Source organism: Taeniopygia guttata, chromosome 21 (assembly GCF_048771995.1).
Source record: "Taeniopygia guttata chromosome 21, bTaeGut7.mat, whole genome shotgun sequence".
Lineage (NCBI taxonomy): Eukaryota > Metazoa > Chordata > Aves > Passeriformes > Estrildidae > Taeniopygia > Taeniopygia guttata.
Window position 1 is genome coordinate 3,424,159 of NC_133046.1, and position 26,345 is coordinate 3,450,503.

The 26,345-nt window shown below is 49.4% G+C and overlaps 1 long non-coding RNA gene across 1 annotated transcript; it reads left to right on the top strand.

Moving 5' to 3' along the window:
• Positions 1-1,456: 1,456 nt before the first annotated feature.
• On the top strand, positions 1,457-25,185 carry LOC121470993 (uncharacterized). Its single transcript, XR_005982354.2, has 3 exons — positions 1,457-1,897; positions 23,341-23,418; positions 24,572-25,185. It is a non-coding gene; the product is annotated as an uncharacterized lncRNA (long non-coding RNA).
• Positions 25,186-26,345: the final 1,160 nt, after the last annotated feature.

Consider the following 26,345-nt stretch of genomic DNA (forward strand, 5'->3'; position numbering starts at 1 on the left):
TGGCAGAGTCACTTAAAAAGATGGAGAGGAAAAAGGGATGCAGAGAGCATGGGGAGAGTGCAGAGGTTTCTCTGTTGCAATAAAACAGATTTAATGGTGTTGGGTGAGACTGCTGTGCACGCTGCAGGCAGTGCAGGCTGCAGGCCCGCTGCCTTTGCCTCCGAGTACTTGCCCTTCATAGATGAAGGAGCTGGTAACTGCTGTCCCCAAACAGCCTCGATGGCTCTGGGGCATGGTGGTCTCCTGCCTGGCACCAGGGGGGAGCCTAAATATCTCCCCTTGCACCTGAGGGCTGTCCTCAAGGGAGAGGTGCGGGATGGGAAACAGCTTCCAGGGGTAACTTCATCCCTGCATCATCTCTGATATTGACCCATGCGTTATCAGGCTGAAATCCTGTGCCAAGGGCACCGCCGCAGTGGGCTGGAGTCAGACCTTTAACTGCTACAGCAAGGAGGTTATTTATTTCTCAGATATTGCCTGGCAGCAGGAGGTTCACACAAGCCCAGAGAGAAGGGAGGGCTGACAGCTCCAGCCTGGGCAGTCCTGCGGATCACCCCTGATTCCCAGTTACATAAAGCTCCTTATGCAGCAAACAATTGTGTTATTAAAGGCAGGAGGACAAGGTCCGATGTAATCCAGCGACTGTGACTAACTGGATTTATGGGCTCACTCCCACTGCTCGGTGCAGCAGCAGAAAGATCCCTCAGATCTTAAAGGAACTAATTTTGGCAAAGATCCTCAGCAGTGATTGTTCCCCTGGAGAAGGGACAAGGGCACGGAAAGAGGTTGGCGTGGTTAAGATTTTCTCCATTGGCTTTTCCAGCATCACACTTTGAGCAGCCCACACAGGTACGGAGGTGGGTTTGTGCCTGTGGAGGTGGGTCAGAGGCTTAACGCCATTATTCCTCCAAAACCATACCAGGGAAAAGCCTGATTGGGGGGGATCCCCACTGTGACCTTCCCCTTGGGTCTTCAAGCTGTTTTGGGGACAGCAGTGGGTTTGATGTCTGGAGGCAATGCTTCCCACCCACACTTGGCTGGTTGCTGTTGTGGCTGCTCCAGGTTTGGCTCCAGTGCCGATGCCCTCCCACTGCCACCCAGTTCAACGAGTTCTCTCTGGCTCAGCAGTGGGATGAAAACCTTTCTTTCCTTTTATCCAAGCAGGCACTGAGGGGTGTCCATCATCCCCTGGGTGCTTTCCTAGAGATGAATGCATCCCATGGCACTTCGAGTTCTCTGTGTTTGGAATTTTTCCAAGTTTCTGTCTCCAGGTCTGGCACGATGAGTTGGGTGTTGGTGTTCCTGCCATGGTCTTTTGTCACCCCTGGGGAGGGAATAGTGTCATTCAGTGCATGGTCTGAAGGGGAAAGCACGCTTGGGGAGGGCTGTTGAGCAGGAGGCTTTGGGAACAGCCAATATTTATAGAACATGATAGCAGAGGCATTTGCAGATAATTCTGGATATTAAGGGAAAAGAGCAGCATTTTCTTTCCCAGCTACACAAGGTAGCTGTGCTGACAGCCTTCCCTCTCCCCCCGATCCAGCACAGGCTCCACTCCCAGCACTGACTCCTGAAACTGCTCATGACTTCAATCATCCTGAGACAGCACCAGAGTCTGTCTCATGATTCAATCACCCTTCCTGAGGCTCTGTCAGGCACAGTGCTGCCTTCAGCACTCCCACATCCAGAGCCCGAATCAGCACCCACCCCGGGCACTGGTGCAGCCTCTGCTGAGGCATCTCAGCTCTACCCTCAGCTGCATCACCCTCCCTCCCTCACCCCCATGCCCAGGCTGTGCCATGCATCCAAGGAAAGGAGAGCGAGTGGAAACAATTTGATTGACTCCAGCACCTGCCAGCCCTCCGCCTTCACTCAAGTGGAAGAGACTCTTCTAATGGTGAGACTGTGCTTTAATTATATATTTGTAGAACTAGAAGTTCAGCTCTGGCGTTGACAGGGAGGCACCTGTTAATTGACTCCTTTGATCTGCCCATTGCCAGTGTAGGGCTGAAACTTGGCTGGGCTGGCACTGGCAGCACCCACACCTGGCAAACCTGGCACCTGCGGGGATGGGAGGCAGCTGGAGCACCCCGGTGGGACCAGGACAGGCGTCCTCCCTGGGGAATGCCAGGTTTTCCCTGGCCTTACCTGTGTTGATTAAACCACCATACGCTGGGGTGCCATATGTCATCGTTTCCTACAGCCTTTTGAAAGTGCAAAGGAAGAGACAACTGTGAGACTGGCACCGCAGCATATGCTTTTTGGGAATACACTCAGCCCGTTATCATACCAGCAATGGCAGCAGGACAGATTGCCAGGATGTTCTGGAGGCTTCAAAGAACAGCCAGTGGCCTCTGAGCCAGCCCTTCCCAGCGTGAGTTGGGATTGGGTCTGGCTGGGGAGGCACCACTGCCCTGTGGCTGCACCATTGTGGATTTCTCTCTCTCGGTTCCTGAGGGTCAGGGTGACCCCAGGAGAGATCTAAAAAGAGTTTTTACTTCCCTAACCCGAACACAGCCAAAGAAGGAGCCTGGAATGCTTCTGATTGCTTTTTCAAGGTTGTTTATTTCTTCTTATCTATAATGTTCTCTCCCCGACCTGCCGAGGTCTGCCTAGTACAGAAGCCATGCCAGTCTGGCTTTGAGTGCTGGGCAGTTCCCACATTATATACTCAAAACTACATGTACCATGTTTACAGTTCCTGTACCGATACCTAAAATTTATGTTGGACAGCGTGTCCCTACCTTAAACCAGTAGAAAAGTGCCACTATCACACCAAGACATGGAGGACAAGAAGAAGGATAAAAAGGCTAAGACACACCCAGATTCCTCCATCTTGTACCCCTGAATTACATTCTAAAAAACCCAAAATTCTACTTTTCCACCCTGTGTTAGTTCAAATATCACACTACTAAAACCCTTGTGATGTGTAATTCCTCATCCAGAGTTGGCAGCTTTCCACAGGCTAAAATTGAAGCCACAGATGTTTTTGACCTCCTGCCAGGGTCTCTGAGACCCCTGCTAGGATCTCGAGACACTCAGGGCTGCCCAGAGGGATGTCCTGAACTCTGACACAGCACCCCACAAGCTGTGGGTGTTGGGGCTGCCCCTGAACTGCTGTCACCATAACCCAGGGCACCAGAAACGCAGCTCAACTCACCCACACAAACCCTCCTTCCAGCTCATGCAGCAGCATCGCTCCTTGGCCCACGATTCTGTGAGATCTGGGGCTGGCTGTGGGCTCCCCCATTTCCCATTTCTCGTTTTTCCTCTCTGGAAAATCCTGCAAAAGGCTTCCTTGGCTCAGAGTGCCACAGCATCCCCACAGTGGCCGCTCAGGCTGGCTGCCTTATGTAAGCAAGGGAGGGACCTTGCAGAACTCTCTCTCTTCCGAGGCTGATTTAATTAAAAGCCAGTTTTATGGTGCCTGCGCTAATTATAACTTTTTAGCCCAGAGGGTCAAAATGAACTTGTTGCTCAGAATTCTGTTATTCAAATCTGCTGCGAAGAGTTTGGATGCTCAGAAATTTTCCAAATAATTCATCTCTATAAATGTGCTTTGCTGATAGGGGTTTTTTCTCACATGAACTTTTTTTTTGTGCGCTCGTATGCAAAGGCGACTGCCTGGGGATGTGTTCCTTGTGAAAAGTAGGGATGCTGATCCTTGGAACTATTATGCTGGTGAACAGTAATAATTATCCATGTTATTTAATACCACAGTGTAAGACATCCAGGCAACTGAGCACTGCAGAAGGGAAAACCACCCCGGGGAAATACCAAGTGCTTTTCTCTGATGAGAAAGGTGGAAATTCCCATTGGGATGAGCTGTTGAGGGCACAGGCTCCAGAAGTATAAACCTGCTTCACACAGGGCAAAGGAACCACTCCTGACTTCTCTTACGCCTATTTTGGAACACACTGAGAAAATTGAAAGAAGAAATAAAAGACTAGTCTACATTCAGAGGAGGAAAGGGCAACGTGAGATGGATTCTGGAACAGAGACAAGTCTCCTGGGCACAAGCTGTTTTTCCTGAACCAACAGTGAAAAATCATGGCAAACTCTCCCAGGAATGTTTAACTCTCTATCCAGTGATGTCACAGCTGTCCACATCCTGCCTCACCAGCCTCAGTGGCTCTTATTCCTAAGGGGTGAGATGAGAGAGCAGCTTATCCATTGCTCCACACCAGTGTTCCTGGAGCCCCAGCCAGGAAATCTGGTGCTTGGCAGCTCCAGAACCAGCAGCAGGCTCAGCTCTGGGAGCTCAGCTTGAGATGGGCCCTGCTGATGGAGCAGAGCAGAGGTTGGAATACACAGCTCAACCCCCTCTTCACAGCAGCCTTTCCTTCCTGAGCACGAGGAGCTGGCATTTGAAAAGGGAAAGCCCAGCAAAGTTTGTTTGAAAAGGTTGCAATCTGTTAATAAGCAAATTGCTCACTTAATTACGTTAATGATGCCTTCACTGAGCTACTGTTACTGCCAATACAAAGGGGAAAAAAGGAGAAAAGATAAAAAAATCTCCTGGATTAGCAAAGCCTCGATTACAGACAAGTGAGGGACACAACCCTCTGTAAAGCTCTATTACTGCCTGCTGTGCTGGTTCCCTTTGGTGCTCTCCCACACGTGATGGTGCTTGGGAAGATGCAGCTCTCGGTGTCTGGGATTCCTACAGCCACGTGCTGGTCTGGATAAGAAAAATCCCAGGATTTCAAGGTGCACAAACGTTGGAGTTCAATCAGCACAAGGTGGCCCATGAGGACAAGGCCCCATCAGCCCTGATGATCCCTGGGAATGCTGTCATGGAGCAGCAGCGTCTCTAAGCGTATGCTTAAGCATGCTGCTAATTAGGGCTGGTGAGAACACGTGCGGTAATTACATTTTTGTGCCGTTAAAACAGCAGCGACAATTGTTGGATAAATAGACGGAGCAAAAGCAAATATGTTTGTTTCTCCCTTACCTTGTACATTACAGGAAGACGCACCAGCTGCCTCACAAAACATATTTGTTATTCACTCAGAACACACTTTAAAAAACAGGAATAAACAGCCAAGTCAAAATATTTGGTTTCCACAGCAAGCTGAGGCTGCTGAAGGACTTGTCATGGCATGGAAGCTGAGGAGCAGCGAGCCACAAGTTTGTGACATTACAGCAAGGGAGGAATATTCTGAGATCAAAAGGTTCCTGTTCAGCTCGGGCTGCTTTGACATTGAGCTGCCACAGCATCAAGTCACATCATTCCACAGGCACGGATCCTCACCCCATGAGGGAGCCAGCCCACCTTCACCATTCCCAAGGGAGCAAAGCTTTTCTGAAACCCTCCTGTTTGCTGACTCCTCACACCTAAAACATTCCAACAGCCCCTTCATTGGTGGCTCATTTCAGCAGCATGTGGATAAATGATGACAGCACTGGGCAGCTGGGCTTTTGTGAAGGATGCTTCTCTAAGGTGGAGCAGATGGGCACTCCTGGTCTCATACAGATCCCATATATTCATGGTAATGGCACAATCCACCAGACCAGGTTGCTCCAAGCCCTATCCAACCTGGCCTGGATCACTTCCAGGCATGGGACATCAACAGCGTCTCTGGCCAAGCTTTCAGGCACTATGAGACCCATTAGCTGGGTGGGAGGTCTGGGTGGGCACTGGTGACAGCCAAGCACGTGCCATGCCCACCACCAACCTTCCCCACACTGGGAAGCCAAATAATCTGGTTTTCCTCAGCCCCGGACAGAACAAGCTCAACATAAATATTCATCTGCTCAAGTGAAAGCAGGAGCTGTTGTTTCCTCAAGTGGAACTAAGTGAAAAGCGATGATAGTTTTCTGAAAAATGTGAGATTATGTACACAGAAGAAATTACATATAAACTTATTAATAATTTAACAGCTTGTTAATGAGTGAGCTTCTGTCTCATAGCTGAACCGACCCACCCTTTTGCTGCCACGGGTGGCTGGGCAGGGGGAGCTCAGGAGCCCAGATGCTTTTCACGTTTTAAGGAATGAGTTTGGGAGGCCACGCTCCAGGAGGGGGTAGGAGAGGCCAGCTGTGGGCTGGGATCCAGCACCGCAGTAGACCCCCTCATCTGCAGCTCCAGATGCCTGCACACAGCCTGGAAGCATTAGCTGCATTATACGCTTTTGAAATTCTCATTTAACATGTATAAATGGAAATTATTTTATTTTCTAATGCAAGCAGAAAATTTGCATTGATAGAAAACGCCTGTTCCTGGAGCAGCGCTGGTGTGCGGCACAGCCAGGGCCTCTGGCCCTGAACCTCCTGCAAATGGAGTTTCTCACTTCTGCTGGAATTCCCAACATCCCAGGCACTGAGATGTGCTGTGATAGCGAACTGTTGGCGCTGTCAGCTGTGGGAAGGCTCAGGTCAGGTCTGGCTGTGTCCTTGAGGTGTCTCTGTGGAGGTGACAGCAATGATAAGGCAGCTGATCGTATTGGTGTGGTTCTGCTTTCAAAAATGTTTGCCACATCATTCTGACCCATGCCAGGATCACAATATGCTCCTCTAAATAGGTGCTGGTTAAAGCCAGTGAGGTGTTTTCACTGAGGCTGGTGGAAGATTTGTGCATAATAAACACTAAAAGCACTAAATGCTGGGAAATCCCAACAAGAGGAGGATTGTTAGCTCTGGTGACAACACCTACACAAAGATCACTTACTTGTGGATTAATGGACATGGAACCCCAAATATTCCATGTAATTGTATATGTGAGTTCCTTTTCACATTGAAAAAACCCTGCCCAGCCCCAGCCTCCATCATGCAGCAGTGGAAAGGTGACAATGCCAGCTGTGGAGCAGGATCAGCAGGACTGTGTGAGTGGGTGCAGCTGAACTCAGCTGCAGAGGAAGCTGCTCAGATGGCAAAGGTTTTAAATCCCCTTGTCAGAGTCTGAGCTGCTCCTTGGTGCCTCCATGCCCTTCCTGTCTGTGTTTTGGGGTGGAAAGGCCTTCCTATTCCTCACAAAGCCAAGTCTCCAAGCTCAGGGAAAGCTGTGTTTCTCTCCGAGTCTGCATTGAATTGGTGGTAGGGAAAAAGGCAGGAATATCTCCCATAATGAGTGATAATGGGATAGACTCCAAGCACACCATGTCCCTGCTGTGCCACAAAGAGCACCAGCCTTTCCCCTTGCACTGCCCCTTGGGGACATCATTTCCACCCGGATGGCAGCTGAGCTGCTCCTGCAGTTTGGGAAAACACAGGAGTGGGTGAGGAACGGGCAGAACTGGTGAGCAGAGGAGTGGTGGGGCAGGGGGGCATGCAGGAGGTGTGCACTCCTGTCCCTGCTGGGTCTGGGGATGCTCATTGCAGCAGCAGCAGCTCGGCTGCAAGGCTCCGATCGATGAGTTTGCACTTAATTCTCTTTCCTCTTCAGACACAAGGACAATTTAAATTGAAATGTCACCTAGATTATTCAAATTTGATGTAATCTGCTTCCAGATGTCAGGCCTGCATTGACGATAATCTTTTTTCCCCCATGAGCTAATTTGCTTATTCCTAAAGGAAGCGATGCAAGGTCTGGTTAACATGACTTTGCAGAGGCTGTGTTGGGATTTGGGCAAACAGGGTTTATCACTGGGGCTGGAAGCTCCTCCCCAACCTTCTCTGTTAAAAAGCTCTTTCAGAGGCGTTAGCAGCAGGGATTTCCACATCTCAGTGGAAAGGCTTCCTGCAGAAGATGTGTAGGTTTAGAGGGGAAAAAGGAGACCTATTGAATTTTTTCATTTGTGTGGCTGCTGAGGAGTTCCATTGCATTATTCATCCTGGGAGCTGGGTAAACCAGGAAAGTTAAAGAGAGAAATTGCTGCTGTAAGTCGAGGTGTTTTAACATGCAAATGACGGGTTTTTTTATTCCTAACAATAGAACTGTTAGATTTTTAGTTTTACACCCTATATTCTCAGCTCACTATGCAGAAATGAGAGTCCTACAGCTCTGACTGTCATCTTCCTTATTTCCATTGCTTCAAGCAGCTCTCAGATCCGTGGTGAATTTTATGGACCTGCCCTTTTCCACTGCATCTGTTGGAGCAGGGGAAAGGATCCAGACAACCCAGGGAGTCGCTTCTCAGCCTGAGTGCCAACATCTTCGATGCCAAAACCACAGAATGGCAATTTCCCCCGCTTGGAGGTTTCGCTGTGGGGTTTTCAATCTCATATGTTGTTTTTTTTTTTCACAGACCTGTGTCAACTGCTCAGGGTAAAGGTGTTGGCGATCCACAGGACAGACAGTGCCCAGTCGTGTCTGAGCTGTCCCTCCTGTGTGGCCCTGGGGGAGGTGACAGCTCTCCTGGCCGCACACACCAGAGGTGTCTGCTGCTATCTTTGATATCCAGCTGGAACAGCAAGGTGCTTGTGCAACGCCAAAGGCGTTTTGGAAGTTTAAAGGTACACACTGACCCCGCCGCTTGTCAGTGTGATACTCTGGGGCTCTAAAAATAGAGCATCTCTGACCAAGGAGAGATATTTTTGGAAAAGCTCGTTACTGCAGCCGATCCGTGTCGCTACTCCAGCCCCTGCTCCAGCCTTCCCCTCGTTTCCTTCTGCACATAAATTTTGCCAAGTGCCAAGTAAGAGACCCACACACACCCTCTCTTCCCACCCCCTGGGTGCCCTCCCACTCCCGAGCTGGGGTCCCTGTCCCACTTGATGGGATGTGCAGCCTGTTTGCCAGCTTTATCCACCCCCCAGACCATCAGGTATGACTGGGGGAGCAAAAACTAACGAGGTGCTTGCAATCAGGTAGTCAGTCGAAGCAGGGGAGTGCCAGGAGATGCAATTAGTCACTGCTGCACCACAGGGAATGCTGGTTTGAGCCATTAGAAATGGTTGCGTAACTGAAGGGAATACCCCCAGCAGGTTATTTGCCAAAATCACTGCTCCAAACAGGATTTGAGAGGGATTCCAGCTGTAGAGGAGTGGGAAGAAGTGATGAACTCCAGCTGGAAATTTGCTCGACAAGAGCAGGAGTATGAGGTGTATTTGTCTTTTTGCGAATGATAAAAGAAAAATCTACTCTTTGGTGTTGGCTGCCAGCAGAAAGCTCCATGATCATGATGGAAACTGTCTCAGACGGCTCTTATGAGCATTGAAATTAATATCCTTCCTCATTGGAAGTGGCACATCCAACTACTCCCTGAAAGGTGAACATTAATATTCTGATTTTCAGTCGTTAGACATACTTTGGCCTCAGAGCTGCAGACATGGGGGATGAGGGAGGAAAACACAGCTCTGAGATTGGGCACCTCAGTTCCATCCCCACAGCATCAGCAGAGGAACCACCTCTGATCCTGTTGGAAAGGCTCTGCCATGATGTTCCTACATCACTTTGCCATCTTGGAGTGTTTCCAATGTGAGTAAAACAGAGAGGAACCTTCCTGAGAGCAGCCTTGTTATCTGTGGCATTTCAGGGTAATTTATGCCCAGCATCTCACTGACTCTCTGGTAGGAAATTGTGTTGTTGGCTCCGCAGCTCCTGCAGGAGTTGTGTCAGAAATATTGAAATAAATTGATCCAGCTTGGGGTTCCTGGATGATTTTCTAGCAAATTTTTCAATGCAGGCAAGGCACAGCATGAGTTATGCTGGCACAAGGAGGAGGGAGGTGGGGATGTGGTGGTCTGGTTGCTCACGTTGTCACCAAGAAAAGGTTTGGTGTCTCAGCATCCTGCCCCCATGAAGGGATCCAGCTGAATTCTCTGTGCCTCAAGTTTTCCTTCTTTTGCTTTTTTAATCCTCTCCTAATTGGGGAGCCAGCAAAAGCCAAAAAAAAAAAGAGGAAAACAAACAAAATTAATGAGCAGCGTCAGGGGAGGAAAAAAGCTTTTTCTGGACAGAGTCCTTGGCACAGGCAGGAATTCACCGCTCCTCTTGGAGAGTGTTAAGCTGGCTGTGAGCTGCCAGTGGAACAATTCAAGTGAGAACCAAGTGCCTGGAAGCAAAGTTTGCCACAGCTGCCCTCTGCTTGGCTCCTGGAGTGCCTCTGCCCCAGCCACAGGTCATCGATGTTTTGTGCCCGGACTAAATGGCTTTTGGATCTGCAACTCATTTGTCAGCGAGAGCAAACAAGCTGCTGGTGGGACTGACGGTGTCTAATATGAACACACAATAACTGCTTTTCTTTATTGGGCAAGATATTTCACTTTTTTTCATGCCTGTTCTCACTTTGCAGTGCTTTGGCATCTCTTGCTGATGGGGAACTGATCAATCCATACACCAAATCTTGCCTTGTGTGTGAGATTTTTGTGCACATGTGCTCTTCCTCTGTTTCTTCATGGGCCATCCCAGCCCTCCAGAGGTATCAGCCAGTCATTCCTAGTCCATGAGCAAGGGGTGTCATTGCTTCTTTAGCAATGCTTCTTTTCAGCAGAAACTTTGGAATTAGCCACAAAGTTTTAGGTAGAAAGAACAGTTTTGCTTCAGCATGAAGTGAGGAACCCACATGGAGGCATTTAATGCCTTGCAGGGATTATTAGATACAAAATGCATTGGAAAGAAAGCATGCCATAAATCCCAGCCTTTCCATAAACTCTAAATCTGTTACACGTTAGACCGTAATCTTCTGAAACAAAAGTGACTGCACCAAATAGAGAGTGATATTGTTTAAATATTCCTACTGGGAAATGCTGCCTGAAGAGCAGACACAATAGCTGCCCTGACGCAGGATTTATTGGAGCAACTTGGCACCAGTCTGTTTGTAGGGAGCGGAATATGCTTGTAGAGATTATACCAGATTTACAGTGATTAATAATGAATTGGACATGGCAGACTTCAAAGGGTTCTGCTCCTGCACAGTTTGGTGTGGGTTGAGTCACGGTGCCGTTCATTCCAGTGGTTCAAACAGCTGCCTTCCCTCAAAGAGCAGGGATTTGGGCTGGACAGCACCAGCCAAGCCCCGTTCCTTGTCCCCTTGTCCCTGGGTGTTTGCCCAAGCAGCGGGAAGGAGGTGGTGGCACAGCAGTGTTACGCCTGGCATGGCTGGGTGTGCAACCCAGCTCCAGAGAGAGCCCTTCCAGCTCCAGCACCCCAGCTGTGCCCTGCCTGGGGTACCCCTGAGACCCCCAAACCCCTGACTAACTGGGAACAGTGGTGCCCTTCATTACAGGAAGGTTTTTCTCCACCTAGAGCCAGGAGCTTACCTGCCAGGAGGGATTTTGTCATCAGGCAGAGGGATTAAGAGAGCTGGGAAATGTAGGACATCCCTCTCGCTCTCAATGTGCACACACAGACCCCGAGCTATTTTTAAAGACCTTTCAGCACTCACTGTGGCCATTACTTTTAGTATGAAACATCTGAAATCTGCTCCTTGCAGCAGGAACTCCCTCTCCCATTTGTCCAGGGGTTCCCAGGTGTGCTGAGGATGGCACTGCAAAAACAGCAAGGCTCTGAGAATTAATCACAGCAGTGTTAATTGTGTGTTGGTATAATCATGCTCTCACCAGCTCTCTGCTAGCCATGTCAGTAGCCCCTGTGAGCACACCCTACATCATTTCTCCCCCCTCCCTGCCTGCTCGAGCTGTTGGAGCTTTTCCTGTGAACACAGGATCCTTCAGACACACTGGGAAAAGGCCAGGGATCCTCAGACAGATGTATTTCATAAGTGGTAAGTGCTCTGGCGTTAATCAAAGGTTATTGTGTGTGAGGTTGGGAGGCATCTCCAGCTAATGAAGATGTTTCCCCTGTATCTGCTGTTTTCTGGGGGGCTGGAGGAGCTGCAGAGGCTCCATCCTGCTCCAGGCAGGGCTGATGGGATTTGTGCTGGTCCCAGTTGCCATGGAGAAAGTGTTGGATGGCTTTAATACATCTCTGTGAATTTCTCCCCAGAGTTTTCCCGTGACAAGCTGGACTGGAGGTAGTGTATAAGGAGCTCTAATCTTCTAAATGTATGAAAAAATGATTGATGAGGGGCAAGGAGCATAAACAGCTTACAGGGCTCTGGCAGCACGTGGGGCAGGGCTGGGGGTGCCAGAAGGGACCAGCTGTGGTCCAGGGGCTCCCTGGCAGTGCTGCACTCACAGCTCTGAGCTGTGCCCAGCCCTGCTCTGCCATCCCAATCCAGGTGTCACTGATGTGGAGTGAGATGGGGACAGCAACAGTCAGGCAGCCCCACACAGGACTGGGCTCAGGTTCCCTTCTCATCACTGGTCCAGATGTGTCTCCTGTTGCCCCTGCTCTGGCCGTGGAGCTCCCACCCCTCATTAAAGTCCATTCATTAGTAATTAAAGGAAATTAAACCTTATCTGTTTCGTCGTAATTTCAAAATCCTATTGTTTGCATTTTCCTGTTCGCTTTTCAAGTTGCTGAAAATATGAGTGATTCCAAAAAGCAAATAAAATAAAATCTCCAGCTCAGTGTGCCAAGCAGCCACTCTCTCACCTGCACAGGTAGTTTGAAGTGTTCCCTCAAATTGCTCGATTCACCATCCTGCCTGGCCTTTAACTAAGGGCTCACTGGACGTGGACCATGGTGGGATCAGGGAAACCCAAGCTGGAGGTTCTCAGGGAGAAAGGAGATGAAGGAACAACAGACAGAGAAGAGCTGAGTGTCAAAACCTACCGAGGCATCTGGAACCTTCAGGAACAAGCCCTGGCTGGCAGGTTTGGGAGCGAGCAATCCTTCCATCACTGCCAGCTCCTTCCTCTGCCTTTTTGCTTTTTGAGTTTATTATTTTTACCCTGGATTTGCTGCCAGCTGCTTTAGATTCCCTAAACTTTTCCTCTTGGGCAGCTCACAGGCTTTTGAAACACGAAGTCCATCGGTCACCAGCTGATGTGCCGTGCCACTGTCCCTGCTCTGAGCAGCCTCCACCACAGCTGGGCACAGCAGTGCAAGGGGCTGCATTTGGTGGCAAGCTACTGCCAAAGCCAAAAATAGGGTTACCAATAGGTTTACCAGATTCCTTGTTCTCTCCTTGCTTCATTTCTCAAGGTTTTTGGTGAAATCCCTGCAGAGTCACTTGCTGGAGCACTCGGCACGGAGGAGGTTTCCTGTGGAGTGCTGTGGAGAGGAGATGCTCTGTGTGAAGTGTGTGCTTCAGTTGATGCAACAGGGCTAAAAATTAATTAATTAGCAAGTTTATGGTCTTTTCCCATCTGAAATTTAAAAAAAAAAATTATGCAGAACATCCAAGGTAATTAGGAAGCTGCAAGCTACAGCACACCTTTAAATGGGAGCTCCAGAAAACACAATGTTTGGCAGCAGATTTTTGATGGAATGGTGGATCAAGGCTCCTGCCATCACCTGTGTTCCTGGGAGTGCTCCCCACACTTCCCCCTTCCCTTATGGAACAGGCTTGGACTACAGCAACTCCCAGATGTTCTGGTCTCCATGATCAGGTTTGCCATTTAAAGTCTGTTGGCCAAGATGAGAATGTTGGTCCGTGTTTTATGTGCTGACTTTACTTGGAGTTTTTTTCCCCTGGCATTTACAGCTGGCCCCACCCCCTGATGCTTTGGCTGTGCAGGATGTTCCACCAATTTATTCTAGTGGAGAGCACAGAGCAGGTCACGCATATTAAATGTGAAGTTTTTGCTACAGTTGCTTCAATAATCTGAAAGAAAAACATTTTAATGTGGGGTGTTTTTTTTCTTTTCTTGTTTTTTTACCATGTACCAGCTGCTGCTTTTGGCAGGGCAGCTGCTCAGCGGGCAGCCGGCGGTGCGGATCCGCTTCCCAGGGAGCGATGCCCAGTGTGCCAAGGGCATCCCCTCCCTGCCACGGTGGGGAACAGCTGAGATGCCTGTGAACATCCCACTTTTCATGCCTCTCCATTGGCACTAAAAGCTGCAAATTGGGGCTTTATGCTATTTTTGTTTTCAGCCAGGTCTGCAGAGCCAGCAGCATTGCCCAATGTGCTGTTCCCCTCTGTGCTACCCTCTCCCAAACCCACTTGCATGAAGACTGGAGAACTTTTCCCATGGGTTTTGTGCCTTTGATGTGCATTTCCTAAGGCTCCTCAGTTCTCTAAGGCTGCTTTGTGGAGCTGTGGTTGAGGGAGCAGCTTTCTGGCCAGCTGGGTGATGGGTGGGCATGGCCACACTCTGCCCTGCAGCCCTGGGATGGTCAATGGCTATTAATCCAACCAGTTAAATTAGAGAAAATACGTTCTTTTTCCCACATTTCTTGATGAGCTTTCTATTTCCAGCAGTTTTTCAGCAATTTCCAGTTGCCAAGCTGGGCGCAGAGCCCCTTGCAGAGCAAGGAGGGGATCGACGTGGGAAATGATGATGACAAAAGGAGAACCACCAGGGATGGCAGAAAAATCATCCTTGCAAAAATGCCTACATCAGCCCTGGCAGCAAGAGGAGAAGAAAAAAGCTTGAGGAGGAAAATGTACAAACCTCTGTGGGAATGGTGCCTGCATTTGAAATAACACCCCAAAATATCATTTTGGGGGGGATGTCAGGGGTGGGGACTTTCCTCTGCTTTATCAGGCAGTGCCTGGTGATGTTTCTGTTGCTTCTACAGTTTTCCCTGTATTTTCTTCACCCTGTCTTCTCCCCAGGTTTTAGGCTGCTCTCTCCTGCAGAATGTGGTGGAGAAGCTGCTGGGTACCAAGTGGGCACTGCTGGCATGAGGGCCTGCGTGCTGTTACTTTGGCTTGGTGCCTGAAATCGATATGAGCTTGCTTGGGGTAATTGTTTTGTGTCTCTGGAACAGTTTATTTGGTTTCTAAAGTGCTCTCTTTATAGAGTTATTTCTCAAGCCTTGTCGGAGCCCCTTGTCACGTCAGTACTAAGTGAGTTTCAGGGCTATTTGCTAGTCAGCTTTGTCGTTCCTGTTTTATTTTTTGGTTGGATCTCTACGCACACTGAAGTGTAATTCTGTTTGCTTTTGCTGACTTGGGCACGAAGAGAAACACTTTGCCATCTTCCAAAAATCTCTACAAGGTCTTCAGCTCCCTGAGCTTTGTGGGGTCTGCCTTTCACTCCCCGAGTCCTTCTCCCCAGATTCCACTTTGTCAGGCTTGAGCAGGGACACCGTGGGGCGTGGGGGTGTGAGAGGGCAAGGATTCAGGGATGAAGGGATGTGGAGATGCTGTGCCCCACGGCCACACCAGTCCTGCTCTGCTCGGAGCACCTGGAAAATGAGCAGTGAATTAAAGGACTGCCCACGGGCACGGGGCAGGGAAAAGAAAGCCTGATCTTTCCAGATGACATTTATGCCTGCAGAAGGCCGACGTATTTTATCCACTGTCACATTTAAAAGGCACTGAATTCATTATACTGTTGAATAAATCATTATTTAAAAAAAACATATTTATGCAGAGAAGAGCCACAGCTTTTCAGTCAGAAGCTGCTCCTGCTTGGATAAACTCTTCCACCATGGGAATTTCCAGCTCTTCCCTCACTGACAGCTCTGGTATCAGTGGGTCCCACACTGCCCTGTGCATGGAGACAAAGATCCAGGCTCTGCTTAGGGGAGCACCTGAGGGCTGATAAGATGCTGAAGTGCTTGCACGCCTCTGTCACAAAGGGTTAAAGTTGTTGAGCTGAAGCTTGGTAAATCAGGCAAGAAAATAATCAGCTCCCAGGTGAAGTGAGGAGATGCTTGATGTTTTACAGCTTCTTTCATACACTTTACAGAAACTAATGGTTACACAAATAATACCTGGGGGATGATAACAAGCTATAAATAATTCAGGGTTCTCCAGCACAGAGCTGATGTGTGCAGGTGTGAGGAGCACACAGTGCCTTGGGATGACTCAGGTCCTGGGAGAGTAGTGCCCTTTCACCATCCTACAGCTCTCTTAGCAGTGTCCCTGTCCTTTTCCCAGCCTTTCTGGACTGGCTCTGCTTTGTCCCCTTGCACCCACATCTCCCTGACTGCTGCAGGAGCTATCGGCAGTGCTTTGCCAACAGTGCTGGGAGAAGCCAGAGGTTTTCCATGGCTGCTGGGGCCACAGAACCAACTTGCCAAGCCCATCATCCTCCGAAGAGCTGTGCATGAGCTGCTCTGCCCCAAAGCCACTGCTGGTGTCTATATCCAAACTGAGCACCTTGGAGAGCAACCATCCCTGGCTGGCTGTGGGTCACGCCAGGCTCTGCCCGCCTCTGCCAGCCCTTTCCACAAACACAGGAGGGTTTTTTTTTTTTTTGAGAGCTGTTTGTGTGGAATTCCCCATCCTCGGATGGAGAAGTTTCAGTTTCTCTGCCGCTAAATATTTTGACAGCCTCTCGTCTCGCAGCCTAGCACAGTGTGACATGTTGTACGGTAACAGTCCCCTCGGCTCCCCGCACCACGCGCTCCGTGCCAGCACACCGCGTGCTCCCCGTGCCAAAACAGCCCCATCAGGCAGCCACAACCCTCCCGGGGGGAATCATTCCCAGCTCAAAGCCCGGAGATGGGCAAGGGGGCAAGGGAAGAAGGCGCTCTGCCACAGCTGCCTCAAAGCGGGAGATGGATGCTGCCGAGCGCGCTCAGCCTCCTTTATCCCAAAGGATTCCCCACATCCAGGTCCCTCCTGACTGCACGTCTGGCTGTCTTATCAGTCATGGACGTGCTGCTCTTAATGAGGAAACAACCAGGAAAGTTGGTGGCAGGACCCACAGCTCAATAAACCAGGAGAACAAAAACCTCCACTGCAATTTGGAATTGAGCTTTCTCTCCCAGACCATGTGGCGGGGAGGAATTGATCTGTCTAATCTCTTATCTGTGACTATGAAATTGTATTTCCCTCTTAATAGCCCTACAAATGTTACAGATGGATAGTTTGGAAGACAGGTTGCCAGTGGTAGGAATACTAAAAAGGATGTTCAGTTTTACTTGCTCTAGGGTGCAGAAACCACCATGAAATTCAAGGACCCATGTTGGCCTTGGCCCCATTCCTCAGGGACCCAGCTCAAACACAGACATTTGCACCCCATTCCTGCTTAGCTCGGGCTGGGAGGCTCTCAGAAGCTGCCTAATTTAGGCATCACAAAGCTGCCCCATCCCTCCTCACCCTGAGGCTGCATTGCAAAGGACAGGAGGAAGCAGCAGACCAGGTGCTTTCTCTGCTCCTCCTATTTTGCCCTGTGAAAGCCTGGTTTTCCCACGCTGGGATGGCCACCAAGTGTCTCAGGCACTTAGACTCCTCACAGAGCAGTGAGTGGCACCTTCAGGGGGCAGAGGGGGCTTTTCCCTCCACCTGCCAGGTTTATCCATGATTTTCCTTGCGAGTTCACAGGCACTGGCATCCCTCAGATGCTTTGGTGCCTGAAACATGAGGTGACAATGTCCTTGTACCCTCAGCTCCTGCCCTGCCCCTGATGGACTGTCTTGCTCCACAGCATCTCCAGCCTGGCTGTGATGTGTTGATGTGAGACCCCCTCCAGCACTGCCATCCCCTCTGCTTCCAGTCCAGGAGAGTTTCCCAGGATCAAGCACCCGAGGGGAAGGAGAATGGGAACGCTGTGAGCCATGGAGCTGTTTGATGATGGATTTGGAGTGGTCAGGGTGACCTTTTCAGGATGGGGGCTGTGCCTGTCCCCATGCATTCCCCATGCCTGCCTGGCCATCGAGCCCTTTTTGCCATCAGGACATTCATCACCAAGCTATCACAGTATTTAAATGAGTCAGATTAATCACTTTATCGTCCAAATACAGGTGGATTAGTGCCGTCACTTAATACTCTGTTTAAGCAGCTGATTCTTTAAAAAAAGCTCAATAATTGAGGGAATTACTGCAAAAATTAGAAAAATTAACAGTTTATTTACTACTTATTGTCAGAGCTGCCAGCCAAGACAAAGTGGGATCAATAAGCACTTGTTTTACCCTCCTACACCTCTCTCCCCTCAAACAGGCCCTCTGCTAACACAAATCTGGGGCTCCTGTACTGACTGCCATGGCCAAGACTAAGCAGGTAAGCATGGAAATACCTTCACATGGGGATAACTGAGCTCCATCTCCACGTATTTTAATATGGGAAATGTCATCTGCTGTTCCAGCTCCTCTCATAAACAGGGAATGTGCCTGTCAGCAAGCTGAACCTGTAAAAGTTGAATAATATTTGTTGATTAATGTAGTCAATGGATTTCATATTTCCTTTAAAATAGTTGCTCCGTATTTCTGTAAATTATTCATCCAGTTTATAAGGCAAAGCAAATATTTGTGAATAGATATGAATTATGTGATTTATAAGAATGAAATATTCATGAGTCATTTTCATTATTCACCTCGTCCTGGAATTGCTACATAAATCTGATCAAGCAAATAGATTTGGGGAAGCTCAGCCCGAATTTGCAGGTATCGAGGCTCTCACATGGTGAACCAGAGCAGGTTTGGGCTGAGCTCCTGAGCTGTGTTCTTGGCTGTGCCTGCTCAGGCTGATGCCCCACGGCTCCAAGGAGAGGCAGGGCAGGACAGGGCAGCCAAGCCAAGGTGTGCCCTGCAGCCCTGCTGCCTGCCAAAATCAGCTTTCACCTGAATTTCAGCAGAGGCAAGGGCAGAGAGGAGACTAACACTTCCCTCCCTGACAAGGACACCAGCGCTGCTGGGAGGGCGTGCAGCACTGCAGGGAAGGATGCTGGGGGAGGTGGGAGGGATGACCACAGACAGGGGGAGCGTGGGCTGTGCAAAATTAGGGAAAACTGGATAGAAAGCCAGGTGGTTCCAATCTGAGCACTCAGAGATGCCCTTTGCCAGCCTTCAGCCAGGCGAGCCTCAGTGCAGTTGCGAGAAGAACCCCAAAGTCTCCCTGGATTCCCACTCACTCCTCCCCACCTGCCCACTGCACCCACTCCAGGAGGGCAGGCTTTGTCCCTGGTCACCCCCACTGACTGCCTGGGGAGCCCAAGAGCCAGGCAGCTCTCCCGTGTGCATTGCCCAGAACATCATCTTTTCCCCCAGCCTTTTCATTAAAAGTGATTTCTTTTCCCAAGCAGTCTCCAAAGGAGATGCCCAAACCACTGAATAGCGGGAACAGCAGGAGAAGCATCACAAGGACATGAATGAGTGGGGGGTGTTTATCTCAATTTCTGCTTTCCAAAAACTGGAAAACACCTTGGTTTTGTGAAATGAGGACGAGTGGGGGAAAATCTTGTTGGCAGAGCCCAAGGAAGAGACTCAGGCTTGTGAGGAACAATGGGACCTCAGGCCTCAGCTGCCACGCAAGGACAGGGTGAGTCTGAGAATGAAACTGGTGCCAGCCTTGGGGTTAAAACGAAAATGGAAAAAACACCAACATTAAAAACTTTTAGAGATGCTGGATTTTTAGGACGTGAGTAACACCTCCAGCTACTCTGGGACCGTGGATCCACTCAAGTGATGTGCGTGCTAGGCACTGCTTGGACCCGTGCCACCCGGCACTCGCTGCTGCTGGTAATGAACTTGGGCACTGCAAGATGAGCACTCTAAAATTCAGCTTTGGGATCTTCCTATTTTCCAAAGTGTTCAAGTGCTTTCTTCTTAAGCAGCAAGCTGCCACATAGGGAATACTGTTCCTCAGAGAGTGCTGTGCATCTTCTGCCACCGGCGTGTTTTGTTCAGCGCTGCGCAGGGACGACATAAAATCCATGTGCCTATCCAAGTGGAATTGCTGACTCTATTACCCTGGTCAGAGAAAACCGTCTGCCTTCATCCTCCCTCTGATCCATCAGGAAGGGGACAGCAGCTCAGTGCCCTGGTGTACTGCATGTCCCAGATCTGCAGCCAGTGCTGACCAAGCTGAGTTCGGTGGAAACCCTCTGGGGGTGCAGGACACGGGGTGTTGCAGAGGTCAGACTGACACGTAGGATTATTTAAACCTTCAGGAAGGATGCAGGATGTTGGAATCTGAGGTATTGATGATTCTGAGGTTGTAGAAAGTCTCTGTCTTTCTGCCCCGCTGCCAAAGAAGAAGCCATAATTCGTCTGTGCTGTTTCAAGGTTGTTTATTCTGTTTATCTCTAACACGTTCTGCTGCCCTGCCGCAGCTCTGTCCTGCAGGGCAGCGTGTGGGGCTCTGCCCTCAGTGGGATGGTATAAACATTAAATACCACAAACTACCTGTGCTGGATTTACAATAACGTGCCAATATCTGTCACCTACGTTGGACAGTGTGTCCCCAGCCTGAACCAACAGAAAAATGCCAACACTACAGTGAAACATGGAGGGCATGAAGAAGTAGAAAAAGGACAAGGCACACCCAATTTCCTCCATCTTGTCCCCTTAGGACTCCTAATCTAGAAGCCTAAAATTTTACTTTTGCACCCGTGCCACACTTAATTATTACCTATATGAAACACTCAGAGCTTGTAATTCATCCTGTGAGATTGAAAACTCTTTTCCATGGACAGAGATCACAGACAGTGTCTCTGGGGGCTCTGTCCAGGGGGGTTCCTGACCCCTGCCAGGGTCCCAGACCTGCCAGGGCAGCCAGAGGGAAGCCCTGGACTCCCACACAGGTACAGCCCTTGTGCAGAGATCACAGCTGCCCAAGGCAAAGCAGGGCAGGCGCTGCTTTAATGCACCTGAGGAAGGATGGGGAGGCTCTGCATCCCTCCCAGGCAGATCCCTCCTGGCCTCTGGCTACTTTCCTGCAGCCCCTCTCCCGAAGGTCACATTGCTGCCTCAAGCCAAAGGCAGGGATGTTTCCTTCCAGCCAAGGCAGCTCCAAGAGTTGTCGTACTAAACTCCAGAGCTGTTCATCCGTGGGATGGCATTTTTCCCCTTGCCGGCTCTGGAACAGCCACAGAGCAGCCATTTATCAGCCTGGTGTGCACATCCAATCTCCGGGGCGCTCTGCTTCGCCTCCCGCTATCGGCCGTCCCCACGGTGCTTAACGAGGCAGCTATTCTGAGGCCTAATGAATTTGAAAAGTTTTTGACCCTTCTACTGCAGTTTCTCAAGCAGCAGGAGCCTGGAAAATAGCCTTAATGTCACCCAGAGCATTATGAGCCCGTGCAGTTATTGGCAGGTGTTCTGCTCAGGTGTTTCAGGGGTTTGGGAGAGCTGCCAGCGAACAGGAGCAGTGGGAGGTTCAGCAGAGAGGGCTTTTCCTTTGGAAAAAAGCTTTTCTTTCCTTCCATGAGGAAGTCGAGGGTTTGGTGACTTAGAGATGACCGGAGCTGTCAAGGACAAGGCAGTAAATTGTCCCTCGGTCACAGTTCTGCTCCGGAGAGACTCAGTTCTGTCACTGCTCCCAGGCCAGGGGGTGCTTGCTGAATTACTGCAGGCATGCCTAATAAATCCAGAATCCAGTCCCCTTGCCTGGGCTTGCAGGTCAGGGAAATCCCAGCTTCGTTATGGGATTTTTTTCTTCTTTCCCCTCACGCCAGAGAGTCAGGGAGCACAAAGCACCTCGAGCTTTCCTCTTTCCAGCTTTCTTCTTTTCCCCATCCGCTTTCCCGAAGGACTTTTTTCCTCAGTCATTTATTTTTTAAAGAAAAACCAAGATGAAAATCTCCAACCCTCCAAGGGCCATTAATTGCTGCTACTTCACGGTGCACAGGGCTGGGAATTGGGTTTTTTTTTTTTGGTTTTTTTTTTTTTTTTTTTTTTTTTTTTTTGCTCAGCAGTTGAAAAACTCCTCCAGGGCAGCAGGAATCCTGTAACAAGGGTTTAGAGGTGGGAATAAAAGGCCAAAAGAAGCCCTTCAAGGAATGTGGCCTCTCTCTGTTCCCCTCCAGAATACTCCAGCAAGTCCTCCTGGACTCCCTTCACTGTTGCCTTGTCCCAGACATTTGTTTTGTCAACACCAGGGAACAACCCCAGTCTAAGCCATTATCAGCCCACAGAGACATCAGCCATAATTGTAAGGTCCGTTAAATATGATTTAAATATTTTTTTACTCATTAACAACAATTTAGACTGATTCTCTCTCTTTTTTTTCCGGAAACTTCAAGTATGACTGTAATAGCTTTGTAATTTTGGGCTCTATCATTAAAATTAATGATATCGTAATGCTCTATGTGCACTAGAAAAGTCTGATCAGTTTTTTCCCCTTTATATATCATTACTAATAGAACATTTTAATGGCTGTAATTTCCAGCCCTGTAGATGGAAACCTAAAAATAGGAAGAAAGCCTATTTCATCACACCATGCCAGCCCCTAAATAATTCAATTACATAGACTGGAATATCTGAAGCTGGGTGTGTTCCCAGCTGCAGATAACCAAAAGTACTTGATCCTGCTTTTGAAGTGGGTTGGTTATTACAAGATCTCCTTCTCTGGTGCTGGTGAGGCTGCCACCAGGGATGCTGGCTGGAATCCCTGCCGAGGTCCAGGTGCAGCAGCAGAGCTTCAGAGGCTCAGCCCAACTTGCAGTAAGTACAACCCACCTATTGTAAATGTAGGAAAACTTGGTGGGAAGAAATGCTGATGTCTGACTCCAGTTCAGAAGATTGAATGGTTTCTTTATTATAATTATACTGCAATACATTAATATACTATTCAAGGACATACTTAAACTACTTACTTCCTTTTTCTAACTACCATATCTAACTGATTCACAACTCGTGACTCTCTCATGAGAGTCTAGACACAGACGGATTGGATTGGCCATCAGGCTCAAACAATCCTCACTAGAATCTAATTAATTAATTACTCTAGGTAAACAATTCTCTAAGCACATTTTACATGTGAAAAACAAGGAGCAGAAATAGAAATTGTTTTCTCTTTCTTTCTTCTGTGTTGCTCTGTGAAAAAACCTTGAAAGAAAGAAGAGTGTCTCTGTGACACCCACCCATGGCTGGCAGGCAGTGCCTGCAGCCAGCATCAGCAAAGGCTCCTCTGTGGATGCCTCCAGCTCCAGGCTGAACTCCTGGATCCCTCTTGCTGTGTTTTCCCTGCAAGCAGAGTCTGTGTCTCCCAGCTCTTCTCCCCCACAGGGAAAGGCGAGAGCATCACCACAACCAAAGCCTAAAGCTCCCCTAAACCTTTGCTAAGCACCCTGTTTATTATTCCCCACGGTCTTTCTCCTGCTGTAGGTACTTCCAAAGCCTTTCATCATCCCACACACCCCCACATGCAGCCAACACATTTCTCATCTTCACCTCACAGAGCTTATCAGACGCATTTCTACCATTTATTGGTTTATGCTTCACCTTCACCAGTGAGAGTTTAGAATTAAATTCTCTCGCTGGGTTATTTTTTTTTCATCTCTGTTTTTTCCTTGCCTAAGGCTGAGGAATGGCTGTGGTGAGCTCGTTACAGAGCTGGTCTGTCCCTGTGGTGGCTGGACCCAGCCGTGGGTGGGAGGGGAGGGATGTGGCGGGTCAGCTTCCAGCCCACGCATTTTCTCACCTCAATAACTCGCCGTTTTGCTCCAGAGCAGCAGGGTTTCGCTTGGCTCCAAGCAAACAAGACATGGCCATATCATCTGCTGTTTGTTAAATACAAAGCTGAGATTTTCCTTTTTTTTCTGTCCCTTTTCTAGGTTAGCTTTGCCTGGGCTCTTCATCCTGATGCAGCTCCATGGGCAGCCCCAGCCAGGTGGGAATGCACCAAGATCAAGGTGAGATGCTGAATATTGACTGTTGAGCGCTGATGCTGAATATTGGTTTTATAATTGTGGCCTGGTCTGAGCTTTTCAGGCTTTTTGGCTTTTCTGTGGCATCCCTGAGGTGCCATACCTCAAACATCACCTTGTGCCATGGAGCCGGGAGGGACAGCAAGGCTTGGAAGGGCAGTGCTGGCACCAACTACCCTGTGCCAGCACAGGGACTGAACATGGGTGTTTTGTAAGTCCTCAGAGCTGGCCACATGTTCAGGAGAGAAAGAAAACCCTTTTATTCCACCTCTTCCTTGGGTTCCCAGTGTAGCAATGCCATAGCAGCAACCCATGGTTTGGTTTACTGTTCATGTTTGGGTGCCAAAGGGACCAGAGAGCTGCTTCCCCAGCAGCCAGTGGTAGAATTGCACATGAGTTCCAACCTGACGAGAGCAGGCTGAGTAAAACAAGGTGCTGTTCTGTCAAGGCACTGATTTACAATGCTTCAGCCCTGACCCCACTGACACTTCCCGTGGAAGGAAGTGACTGCCTGCTCCAAGTCCTCCACTGGAGCATGGCACAAGGAGTCTGAGCTGTGATGTCCTGGCCACGATATTTAAATGTTTGGACTTGTTCCCAAACAACTGCTGCATTAAAAGATATTTAATGCATTTATGGATGAAGATTTAGAGGCACAGTTACTGAAAAGGGCCAGGGTTGTCTCCTTTTGTCATTTGAATGACTCAGGTCTGAAAATGTGGTGTTTTGGCTGTAGGAGAGGGAGGATTTTCCTTTATCATCCTCACACTGGGTGCTCCTGGTGCTCCTGTCTACCTGCTCTGGTGTCAGCTGAGCTCCTCCTCACAAGAGGTTTATCCCATGAAATTGGGATGCCCTGCTTCCCCCAGGTGCTGCCCACACATCTCACCCAGGCCAGGGTGCCCAGGCTGCCCCTCAGCCCATCACTGTGCTGCCCTGCCACATGAGAGAATCACCCTCAGCACTCCCACCAGGGTGTGGGAAACAGCTTCAGGTATGCAGACCTCTCCCAAGGCTCAGGGGGCTGAACTGCCCATTTCTGAAGCAGGCCCCTAAGTGTTTGCAACTCTGTCCCTGTGTACCAGCATTTCCACAGGACATAAGAATTTCTCATCACACTTTTCTGTTCCTTTTGCAGTGGAGGTTTTCCTGCCTGGCATGGGGGGGGAGTGTGCAGAAGACCCATGAAGTGCTGCTGTGACCCTGCTGAGCTCTGCAGGTGCTGGGAGCAGACCCAGGATGGTCAGGTTGTGAGTATAACACTTCTCTGCAGCGATAAATCCAGCGTGTGCATTCAGAACTGATGCACTTTTCTATCTCAAAAATCCTAATCAGTTTTTATCGGTGGCATCACGCTTCTCTGTGTGAGAGCTGCTTCACTATCTGCTGGAGGAGTGCTACAGTGCAGTAAAAGATACCGGGACATTTTCAAAGCTGTGTTTGGCTGCTCCTCTCCCCCTTGGAAGCTCCGTTCCCAGTGGGTTGTTGCCTGCAGCTGTTGTCCACAGGCACTGTGACACAGAGCCAGGCACAGATCAGGCACAGATCTGCTCCCTTCAGAACATTCCCAGCTTCCAGCCAAGCTCTGTGAAGGCAATTCCCAGGCGCAGGCACTGGCTGAGACCTGTAGCAGCTGTCCCTGTTCTCACTGTAACTCTCCAAAACTTGTCTCCTCACGAGGGTTTTTCCTTGTGCCCTGGGTGGCAATTAAATTGTGATCAATCAGTGTCAAATAAAAGTCATCGGAATATGGCTGTGAGGCTGATTGCCTGTAACCAGCGTAATTAGACAGCGAGGATTTTCTTCATTTTCTCTTTCTGCAAGAGGGCTAAAAGCCTCTAAGATTGGAGCTCCTGTGTCTGCAGCAAGGTGAATTCACATCTGACCTATTGTTCAAACACGAATTCTCCTCAAATCCAACCAAAGACCTCTCCAAAGAACAGAAGAGAGAGAGATAATCCCTGAAATTTATTGCCATTTTAGGATGTGTGGTAAGGTTGATTTCAGGGATGATGGGCAGGAGAGCAGGTCAAGGTCTCATCAACCCTGGTGTGATGCTGGCACTGCTGTCCCCAGCCTGGGTGTCCCCAGTGTCTCATATCATAGCCCTTTTCTTTGCCTCTCCAGTGACTCTGTACTCATTTCCTTAGGCTGACAAAAGTCGGCTGTTTCCATATTCCCTGTCACTGCTGATCTGTCCCTTCTCACTCTCCAATCCTCTTTCCATTTCTATCAGCATTAATGAACTGCTGCTGTCCCCTAGCGCCGCCATCCCCTCACCCACCCAGAACTGTCTCATGTTCCAGTCAGCTTCACCAGCTCCTCAGCATCTCCCCAAAAAGTCCTTGGCATCAACAAAAGGCCCCTGGCATTACCTGCCACGGGGCCCTGCCTGTGCCAAGCACCACCACGCTGCCACAGCCCATGCACTGAGATACTTTCCTAAGCGCTGGATAATTAAAAAAAAGGCAGCAAATGGAAGTAATTCCCACTTAGGAGGAAGGACCCGCTGGAATTCACACTGGGAAGGAGGATTCAACAGCTGTGCATTAGCATAATGTGGAAATGGCATGGAGAGCAGAGCTGAGCAGGGCTGCCCCCCTCTGCCTCAGGTTTCCCTGCTAGAGGGGAAGGCAGGAGTGAGCCCAGGAAAGGGGGGTGGCTGGGAACCCCCTCAAACGAGCACCAGCCTTTCTCCCAGGACTCTTCAGTTCAGCATGTGCCAGGAGAGGTTTCCTTTGGAAAGGTGAGCTGGGATGTGGGAGCCCTTCCTGGGGCTGATTTACAACACATCAGCGATGACCCTGTTGACACTTCCCATGGAAGGAAGCGATTGCCTGCTCCAAGTCCTCCACTGGAGCATGGCACAAGGAGTCTGAGCCCCCACTGCTGCCACCCCCCTGACAGCTGCT